The sequence below is a fragment of the Oryctolagus cuniculus genome, chromosome 10 (assembly GCF_964237555.1).
Source record: "Oryctolagus cuniculus chromosome 10, mOryCun1.1, whole genome shotgun sequence".
NCBI classification, from domain to species: Eukaryota; Metazoa; Chordata; class Mammalia; order Lagomorpha; family Leporidae; genus Oryctolagus; species Oryctolagus cuniculus.
In genome coordinates, this window is record NC_091441.1 from 117,810,611 (window position 1) to 117,821,127 (window position 10,517).

A 10,517-nucleotide genomic window follows, 5' to 3' on the forward strand; every position below is an offset into this window, starting at 1 on the left:
GCCCAGAACTCCATCCCGGTCTCCCCCATGAGTGGTGGGGCCCAAAGACTTGGGCTGTCTTCTGTCGCCAGGAGCTTTCTTCCCATTCTGCTGTGGTTTGCATCTCAGCGTTCCTGTGCCGTAGGCTTCCTTTCTCAGTGCAGCTGTGTTGGGAGGTGGGGCCCTATGGGGAGGTTCTGGGTCGCGGGGGTGGCACGCTGAGGAATGCATGAATGCCTTGCTCCCAGGAATGGCTATTGAGGGGCTTCAGCCCCCTTTTCTCTCCCACCTACCCGCCCTCTCCCTGCTTCCGACGACTGCCACCTTAGGGAGCAACAGTAAGCCGCTGCCTGGTGTGGCTGCCCGAGCTCGGCCGTCTCTGGCCTCAGAGCTGGGAGTCGTGGTCCCTGGCTGTGTCTCCAGCCCTCTGCTAGAGCCGCAGATGGTGGCCTGGGGCCTTGCTCACCGGCATAGCCTCTGCCACCTCTCCCCTCACTGCTTTCAACCTCAAGCTCAACTTAGCGGCCATGGCGACTCCATCAAGTTGGCTGCAAAGGGCGTTAGTGGATAAAGGATCTCTGTTCTCCTGCTCATCCATTTCGTCATTGCCACCGGAACCAAGGGCCCGAGAGGGGCTGGGGGTGGGGTGGGGGGGAGCAGGCAGAAAGACGGCATGTGGAGCCAGCCAAGACTCTGCTTCTCCTGCCGGGGTGGTCTCCGAAGTCACCCCTGCCCTGCTGTGATTAGAGGGCTGAGGTTTAACGGGGCTCATTTCTCTAGACGTCGCAGGCGGCAGCGGAGAGGCGAGTGCTTGCTGTTTGTTTCTCTGGTCTCCCCAGCCTCTGACTTGCACTTTGCTCTCAGCTGGGATCTGCCTGAGTCAGTGTGCCCATTCCCTGGGTGGCGGTGTTGGGAGCATCTTGTGGGGGGAAGCCCTTTGTTCCAGGAGCCCGTCGTCCTCCTGCCCACACCTGCTTGCTTGCTGCTTTGCACCCTTGGTAGTGACTGGGGGAGGGGTGGCAGCTAATTGCTGACCCAGGGTCTTCAGTAGCTGGGGTTTTCTTTCTTCACCAGTCTCTTTTCTTTTTAAGATTCTTTGTATTTATTTGAAAGGCAGAACTACAGGGAGAGGGAGAGGCAGAGAGAGAGCTTCCATCTCCTGGTCCACTCCACAGATGGTTGCAATGGGCAAGTCTGGGCCAGCCTAGAACTCCATTCTGTCTTCCATGTGGGTGCAGGGGCCATCTTCCACTGCTTTCCTAGGCTCGTTAGCAGGGAGCTGGATCGGAAGTGGAGCAGCCGGGAATTGAACCAGCGCCCACATGGGATGTCGGCGTCACAGTCTGCAGCTTACCGTGCTGCGCCACGACCCAGCCTGCTTTCCCTACGTTTTCTCTTCGTCTTTCTCCTCCTCCAGTTCACTTCTCTGTTTCTTCGCTCTTTTCCCTCTTCCTCTGCTGGGAATGGAAGTGCCTGTCACAGGTCACCACCATCAGCTGCTCACCTTCCAGAGCAGGGGTGTGGAAGGACTCAGAGTTGAGGGGAGGGGAGAGTCTGGTGGCGAGGAGGGGGGTTAGCCTTCCACACGAAGGCTGATCTGCAGCAGAGCTCAGTGAGGCTGGGGACCATAGGAGCTCAGTGCCAGCAACAGTGGCGGCTCTGGGTCTCGGGGGAGGATTCTTATCCAGGAACGACTTGTGAGAGCCACAGATGCCTTTTCGAGAAATGTCCACGTTGAGTCAAAGCCAATCTTGGTCACCTGTCCGCGGTGTCCTTTGCCTGCCTTCACCTGCTTTGTGTGAGAGCAGTGCCCTTGGCTCCTTTCCACAGGCTACAGAGAGTGTGAGGTCACTGGGCCGTCGGGGGCCGGGGCATGGAGTCAGGGGTGAAGAGTGGGCTTCACATTGTCTCTGCTGTTCTCGGGGTTTGTAATCTTCAGTGTGCAAATAGCTGCTGACGGCCTCAGTGTTCTCATCTGTGCAATGAGCCTGCTGGGTTCCTCGCTGTGAGGTGCATTTCCTGGGTCACATGTGCTCTCTCCTCCTGCACTGGGGGCTCAGTGTGTGTAGAAAGCTGACCTAGCATAGGGCCTGGCGAAAGGCGGTTGCTCAGGAATATTGGAGGCGGGATGGGTAGGTGGATGAATGGATGGGTAGATGGGTGGATGGGTAGAGTGGGTGGATTGATGGATGAGTAGATGGATAGAAGGATGCATTAGTGGCTGGGTGTATGGATAGATGGATGAATGGTGGGTGGATGGGTGGATACATCAGTGGATGGGTGGATGGGTAGGTAGGTAGATGGGTAGACTGATGGATGCATGGTTGGTGGGTGGATGGATGTGTCAATGGGTGGGTGGGTGGACAGATGGATGGGTATGTTGGTGGGTGCTCCCTGTCAGGGCCTCCATGTGTGGCTGTGTGGGCTGTGTGGTTCCCAAGTCTAAGGGAAGGGAATCTACTCATGAAGACTCTGGTGGGAATCCCACACCAGGAGCTGAGCAACATGGCTGCCCGTTCCAGTGGGAAAGCCCTTGCAACCTGAAATTGCAAGAAGAAGAGTGTGAGGCCATGAGAGAGGTCACCTCCCCATGCCCCTTGACCTCGTGTCACCTTCTAGCAGGTGCAGAAGTCCCCATGGCCTCCCGACTCTGTCCCACGGCTGTGAGTGCTTCCTGGGCCGGCAGCAGCCGCAGGCTCCCGGATCTGCCAGTGCCTTGCGTCAGGTCATCTGGGTCTTCAAGAATCTCTCTTTCTAACCCAGGAAGAAATTTGTTCACCTGTTAGAAGCAGAGTTCCCTCTTCCCCACGTATAGCTGCAAGAAAACAGAATTTTCTTAGAAGAGGCATAATTTTTTTAAGAAAAATGATAAGCTTGTCTGGGGGTCTTCTACCTCCTGTGTCCCCTGGGGTACCCATGGGAAGCCCAGGGTGGGGAATTAGGGAGGGGTTGCTACTGGCCAGGGCTTTGTCAAAGCACATTCCCAGCGCCCCCTGGTGGCCATCCCCGCGTTGATGGAGGCTGGAATTCTCTGACTCAGCAGACTTGGAAACGACATTGCTGCCCAGACACCCCTACCCCACCCCACCCCACCCCACCCCACTGCTGTGGTTCCCACCCTACTCTGACTCCTGCCCACAGCTTCCTGATTCTCTGCGCTGTTCTGTCCTTTTGTCTTGGTTTTTCACGAAGTCCCAGGGCCCAGAGATCCGAGTCCTATGGGAGGAGCCTTGATTCCAGCAGCACCCTTGGGCTCGGTGTGTGCCCTGCAGTTCCCCCCAGGTTCTGCTCCTTCTTGTGTAAGATGTGAGGGGTGGGCCATCTGCAGGGCTCCAGGAAGCAGAACAATGCAGCCCGGTAAAGCTCGGGCATGGATCTCGCAGACCTCGGCGGGACATGGGAACCAGGAGCCCGGGGCAGGCTGTCGTCTCACTTCCATGAGCGCTGGCCCTCCTATCTGTAACATGGGCTTGATGCAGATCCTGGTGCTGGGGGTGTGGTGAGGCTCGGAGCACGCCTGCATGCATGATGAGCCAGGGAGCATGACTGCGGAGCTGTGGAGCAGGGCTGGCACGGGATGTCCTTGTTAATGCCACCACGATCTTCCCACGAGGAGCCCGTCTCTGAGGTGGCCTCTGAAGGGAGCACACACACCCCTTTCTAAGTGGTGGCAGCAACATGAGCATGCATGGTGCCTGGTACTTCTCTTGCGCTTGGAGAGATTCCAAAGCGATTCATTAGTCTCAGTTTTCTGTGGGTGGTTTGTCCCCATTCGGTGTCCCTGGAGCCTGGGGCCACCTGCAGCCCAGGGGACATTGTCACATCCTGTCTTTGAAGGCAGGTGTGGGGCAGGGGCTGGAGTTAGCGGTGTGGCTGTCAGCACCAGGGTAGACTAAGTCAGGGTTCTGAACGGATACTTGGGACTCAGGTGTGTGGTGTCAGGAGGGCTGTGTGAGACCACAGGTGGGAGTGTTGCACGCAGCAGGTGCCTACCGGGATTCTGCTACAGACCAGTTCCCCTGGAGCTCCCACATGTCCGTGTGTCCGGCACACAGGGCCCTGCGCTCTGTGCTTTGTATGGCATACACATTTGGAAGAGAGAGAGAGAGAAAGTCTCCCCCGGGACGAAGGTGAGGCAGGGCTCACTGCCTGTCATCAAACATCCGGGTTCCTGGGGCTCAGTGTCGCCGTCAGCTACCCTTCAGTTGCTAAAAGACCAGTGGGAGTGGATGAAAGAGCTCGCCATGGTCCTGGTGGGGAGGGGCAAGGAAGGGCTGCCTGGAGGAGGTGGGGCTAGAGCAGGGCGCGGTGGGGGAGGGGAGGCAATGGATGGAGAGAGGCTGGGGGACCAGATGGACCCAGGTAAGAACACAGAGCACAGGGTGGCACCAAGCACGAGTGCCTGTCAGAGAGCAGAACGGGGGTGGGGTGGGTTCCAGGAGGCTCTGTGACTACGCAGCAGGTGTCAGCGGAAGGGGCTGCAGGCGTGAGCGTGCGTTTTGGAGTCAGGGGACCCTGGTTTGAATCTCAGCGCGGCGCTGGCGTTGAAGTGTGCAACTCCTCTGAGCCGCAGTGTGTTTTTCTGGGAAGCAGGTCTCCAAGGGCTGCTGTACTCAAGGCTTCCCGCAGCCGCGTGGCCTGCAGGTGCCGGGTTCCTGACCGGGATCGCGGCGGCTGGGTCCGAGTATGGCTGCTGCGGTGTGGACGGCCATGACCGTGGTTCACGGAGGGGCACCGAGCAGGCACAGTTTCCTTCGGGCCTGCGGGTGTGAAGGAGGAGACGCTCTCGCAGGCACAGGCGGGGCGGCCTGAAATAGCCTGGGCATTGCCCGTGCCGTGGGCAGCCTGCCAGGCTCCGAGAGCGTGCTGCAGCGCAGAACAAAGCAGAGCTATTTTTACCTTGGGGAGCCCAAGAATGCGCCCTACCCAGCCTGACCTCGTGGCTGCCGGCCAGCAGGAAGCAGACAGCCCTGGCCCTGGCCCTGCCCTGGTAGGGAGGCTGGGCGCCCCTTCCTCGTCCCATCAGCCAGGCAGAGACCAGAAGCTCTTACTCACCAATTTCTGGGGTGCCTGGCAGGGGTCCTTGGGGGTCGATGCTGTCCCCCAGTACCGCCTGAGGAAAAGCAATCCTATGGATGGCACTGGCATCCACGTGGAGAGATTACAGGGGATACCAGGCCCTGCGCTGCCCACACATGTGCACGGGCTCTCATCTGAGTCTCTCCAGGAGGACCAGCCCCATTTTCCTGATGTGAAGACTGAGGCACAGGGGGTTAGGAGGTTGCACAGGGCTACCCCGTGAGGAAGCAGTTGGGACCCAGGCAGGGGCTGTTTCCCCTCCCTCCTTGCCTGCTCCTGGGGTCTGGGGGGAGCTGGCTTCAGTCCTGGTCTTGCCCTTGACCCAGACCTTGCCTGTCCTGACTCCTTCATACCTCAGAGTTGTTAGAGGGACAGGGCTGCAGGGCTGTGGGTGCAGAGGGCACCCTCACTTTGCACCGTCGCCTTGAGGGCTTGGGGGCCGCCATGCCTTGTTCTACGCTGCTTTTTTAGCATGTATCAGTTTCCTTAAAATGTACGAAGAATCTTAAGGATCTCATCCAAACATAGACTTGTGATTACAAAACAGAAGGTGTGTGGACACCATCTTGGTCTTCTGTTACTGGCATCTAGCGCAGAGCTGGCCCCAGCTAAGTGCGTGCTGAATGCAACGTGGGCCGTGAAGGCAGCAGCTCGCTGACCCCAGTGGGCGGTGTGGGGGGGAGCCGTGAGCAGGGGCACAGGACGGCCAGCGTGCATTTGTTCCTGATGAGAGGTGCTGAGCGGTGTGTAGGCGCGGTTCCTTTTATGCTTTTTAAAGATGCCAGTGTGTGTCTACATGCAAATCACAGAAGTTTACATATGGGCATTCGGAGGCAGGCAGCCATTCACTTTTCCCCCCCTTCAAGACGTATTCACTTATTTGAAAGAGCGGAGACGGAGAGGTCTTCCATCTACTGGCTCACTCTCCAGGTGGTCGCAATGGCTGGAGCTAGGAAAGGCTGAGGAAGGCTGTTTGGAGCTGGGGTGGGGGATGTGTGTGTGTCCCCATGGTCCTTGGGAGCCACAGGAGGTGTGAAAGAGGAGGCATCAGATCACAGTGCAGTGCGGAGAGACTTCTGGTCCCTCTCCTTTCTTTCCTGTGTGGCCCTGTGTGCTAGGGTAGGGGCTGTGGCCCGTGGGAGTGGGTGTTGAGATCGCGCTGTGGGACGTGGCTGTGTTAGCGACCCTGAGCTACAGGGGTAGCAGCAGAGAACACGCAGAGGCCTTGGGAGCTGGTCACGTCGCTGCCTTCCCAGGCCAGGGGTTGCTCTCCTGCTCACAGGTCATCCGCAGCCCTGGTAGGGGGAGGGGAAGGCAGGTGCAGGGGGAGGGAGAGCCAGGAGGAGGGGCCTTGTGGCCTGGGTGGAGTGACTGGGGACCCCACAGGGAGCCCGAGTGAGTGCATGACCTCCTCATCTCTTGCTCTTCCGTCTCTGGTACAGGACCCGCCACTTCCCCTGTCCCTGGTGGTCCCCTGTCGGCTGCGGGGTTTAGGACAACTCCTGATGGCTGGCCCAGCCGTGCCGAGCTGCTGGGCGATGCACGGTGTGTGGATCAGCCTGGATGGGGCAGTCGCCACAGAGGTGGAGGTTAGGGTGAGAGTGGAGAGGGGAGGCAGCAATTGGGGTGATCCGAGCTCTCCAGGTTGTGCGGCTGGAGGAGGGGAGCAGAAAGGCCTGTGGGGAGATAGATGTTAGGTTGGGGTCGTGGGACATGGGCCTTGCTGAGGACTCGCTGGCCCTGGGGCTGTCCAGTTCTGCCCCAAGGGGTGCAGCTCGCTTCCGGCGCTGGACGAACACACACTGCCCCCTGCTCCCCATGGGGTTCCAGAAGTCCCTCTGGTTCATTCCCCAAATGGCCACAACGGCCAGGGCTGAGCCACAGCAAAGCCAGGAGCTTGTTCCAGGTCCCCTGTGAGTGGCACATGGGCCATCTTGCACTGCTTTCCCAGGCACATTAGCAGGAAACTAGACCGGAAGTGGAGCAGCCCAGACTCCAACCAGCACCCATATGTGATGCTAACACAGTAGACAGCAGCTTGACCTGGTGCCCCACAGCTCTGGCCTTTGTCACAGAAGACACCCTGAGTGTGGGACCCCTGTGTGGGACCCTGCCCATGTCCCTTCCCTTTTCTGGGTCTCAGCTTCCCGTGTGTCTGGTGAGAAGGTCGGAAGAGAGGACTTCTGTGGTCCCAGAATACGGCCCCACCAGTGATGATGCCGCAGGTGGGTCGCCGGAGCGTTTCCGGTAACAGCTGGTGCTGCCGACTCCTGGGCAGAGCCGGTGCCATCCGCAACCTGGGTGGCTGGCGGTGCATCCCGAGGGAATTGAATTTCAGTGACCGAATAGACTGCCCTTTTCAGATTCCAAATTGCTTTGGGAGACAGATGGATCTGATTAGAGGGCTGGGAGGGGGGTGCGTGGAGCTGCGGGCGCGGCCTCTGCCTTATGAGATTAGCATCTCTGCCCGCCTGCCTGCCGGGAGCCAGCCAAAGCCTCCCCTGACGCCCGGTGCAGCTGGCAGCCTCGCTGGTTCCATCTGGATCACCTGGGCCCCGTGGGTGCTGTCTGAGAAGCGCCTCACGGAGCCGTGGCCCTGGGCTGGGGCCGGAGCCATCCCTGGGGCTGCAGCTCAGTGCTCCTGGCGCACAGAGAGGCTCCCTTCGGCAGGCATTTGGGTTTCCCTCCTGCTGTCCGGCCAGAGGCTCCCTGAGAACGGATCTCTGGCTGGAAGCGGGGACAAACCCACGTGTGGACGTGGCCGTGGGCTTTGTCTTTCCTTCTGTTGTTCCACGGTGAAGCAGAGCTCATCTCTGGGGAAAGCCAGAGCCAGGGCTGTGTCAGGCCGAAGCCAGGAGTCCTCAGCTCCATCCGGGTCCCCATCTTTGTACCTTACCCTGCCTGCCAGCGTGAGAATTAGGAGGAAGCTGGATCGGAAGTGGAGGAGCCGGGACTCGAAGCAGACACTCAGATGTGGGATGCACGTGTCTGCAAGAGGTGTCGTAAACGCTGCACCAAATGCCGCCCTGTTTTCAATCCTTCATTTATTACATATTCACAGTCTGGGCAGTGTTCGCCGGGCCCTGTTCCAGCTCCTGCAGACACAGATCTGGCTTTGCAATTTTTTGGGGGGGGTAACCTATGTCCTGAGGCGAGGGTTGCCAGACAGACACTGAGCCCCTGGGCAGCACAGATAGTGAGGTGTTTCCCTGGGGACAGTCCGAGTGCTGTGGGGACAGGAACAGGACGGTGGAGTGGGGGCTGGGCTGTGCTGGTGCAGAGGGGCATTCAGACTGACACAGGGGGTCACATGGAGACCTGAGGCCCGAGATGGGGTGTGCCAGGTGTGGCCCAGGGCCAGCAGGGAAACTGGTCAGGACGGAAGGGGAGCAAGGGCTGGGACCGTGTGTTGGACAAGGTACCTTTCCAAGACTGTGACAAGGACTGGCTGCCGATGTCTCCCTTCCAGCTCCAAGGGCTCAGCTGTTCTTCCCTGTGGGGCACAGCTTGGTAGAGGCAGCAGCAGGAGCTGGGGACAGGGAGGACACCATTGCACTGCCCTGGGTGGGAGGGGTGGGGGCTCCAGCGAGAGCTCATGCTGAGACTGAGAGGCAACCCAGGCGGCTGACCCTAACAGGGGTCCCAGGAATGGGGGAGACAAGAGGAGGAGACCAGGATGTCCGGGAAGGGGAACAGGGCTGGCAGGGGGAGCTGCCAGTGTCGCCCGTGGGCTCTGATGCCGGATGAGGTCACCCAGCATGTGGGCACCGATGGGGGCCCTGAGCCCTGAAACCCCAGTCCTGGGGTACCACCCCCACCTCGCGCAGCCCTGGGAATGGCTCTGAGGATGACAAATGTCCTTCCTGCCCTCGTCACAAACTGCTGGGGTCTTGACCTGGCCTGTGGGACAAGGTGAGTGACCTTGGTGGAGGCAGCCCTTGTGGGAGGAAGGCTCCGAGGAGGAGGAGGTTTGCACGTGGGAGGCTGGCTGGGTGGCCTGGGCATCCTTGTGATGGAGCAGACGCAGTGGCACCGGCGGCAGGAGAGCTCAGGCTATGACACAGCCACAGCTGAGGTCCAGTCCGTTCTGCAGGGGCCCTGGGGAGCCGGCCCTTTCCGAGTTGGCCCTGATGGAGGCAGAGAGGCCTCTGGGCGGAGCCTCAGGCGAGGTGCACAGGGCCAGGAGCAGGGAACTGAGTGTCTGGTTCTGAGGGGGACCTAGGAGGAAGCCCCAGGGTCAGGAATGCACCTGTTGGGGGAGGTGACCAGGCCCGTGCAACACAGGGGCAGCTCGGGGTCTGTGAAGAGAGCTGGGTTTCCCCGAGGAGTCAGCGCTGTCGGACTGTCCAGGAGCCGGCCGGGGTGTGCTCTGCTGAGTGCGTGGAGGGGAGGCTGCCCACTGGAGGACCTCACTCAAGCCCAGCTGCTCACAGAGGACCACAGAGGCCTGGAGGGCGGTGAGAGCGGGAAGCCGGGAGAAGCAGCCAGCGCCACAGGACCATGGAAGCTTCCGGAATGGGGTGGGGGCACCTGCAGAGGTGTGGCGCTGCTGTAGTAGGGGAGATGTGCCTGTCGCTTCCCAGGAAGAAGGGTGGAGGGCGGCCCCTCCCCCACAGGGGCCAAAGGCAGATTTCCACCACTTTCTCTCATTTGGTTTCTTGGGGCCAGACTGTGGGCAAAGCCACTGCTTTACTGGGGCAGGGAAACCTCCTCACAGCGACACTGAGAGGCACACTGAGGGCCACGGTGCCCACTGAGCGTGTGACAATCCCAGCTCTGCCATACCTGGGCTGTGTGACCTCGGGGAAGTCCCTCACCCTCTCTGGGCCCCTCCTGGCGTCTGGTTGCTGAGTTGGGTGAGGGCTGGGATCTGACAGTGGTTCCCTTTGCTCTTGGGAACTGGGAAGCCCCCAGAGGTCGCAGCCCCTCTTTCCTGGCTGCAGCCAGGAGCCCACGCCCAGACCCTGAGGGAGGAGGGTGCGTGGGTGCAGTGCTCCAGGGACCCCACCCACCTTGCATGAGTTGTTGTTTGTGTCAAGAGCGTCCTACCTACTACGTCCGCCGTCCCCACGTGGGCACCGCTGTCTCCTCCACGCAGGCTGCAGATAAGGCGGGAACAATGTTATCGTGGCTGCCAGCCCCTGTGGGGCACTGCCCATTGTTGGGCAGCCTTGGCTCCTGCAGGGGTGCTGGGCGGGTCCGGTGTAGATGGATGGACAGCTCAGAGGGCCAGGGCGGAGCCTGGCTTCCAGCAGAGGCTCAGAGACTGTGCCCTGGGGAAAGAAGGGAGAGAGCAGCTGGCCTCTTGCTGGGTGGGCTTGGGCCAGTCGCTTCAGCTCTGTGTGCCTCTGAAGGCCGTTGTCTGGTGGAGACGTTAAGTCTGTGAACCATACAGTGCTGTGTAGACAGGAAGCAGCAAGTGTTAGTGATCGAACTGGGAGCACTTGTGCCATGTGGGT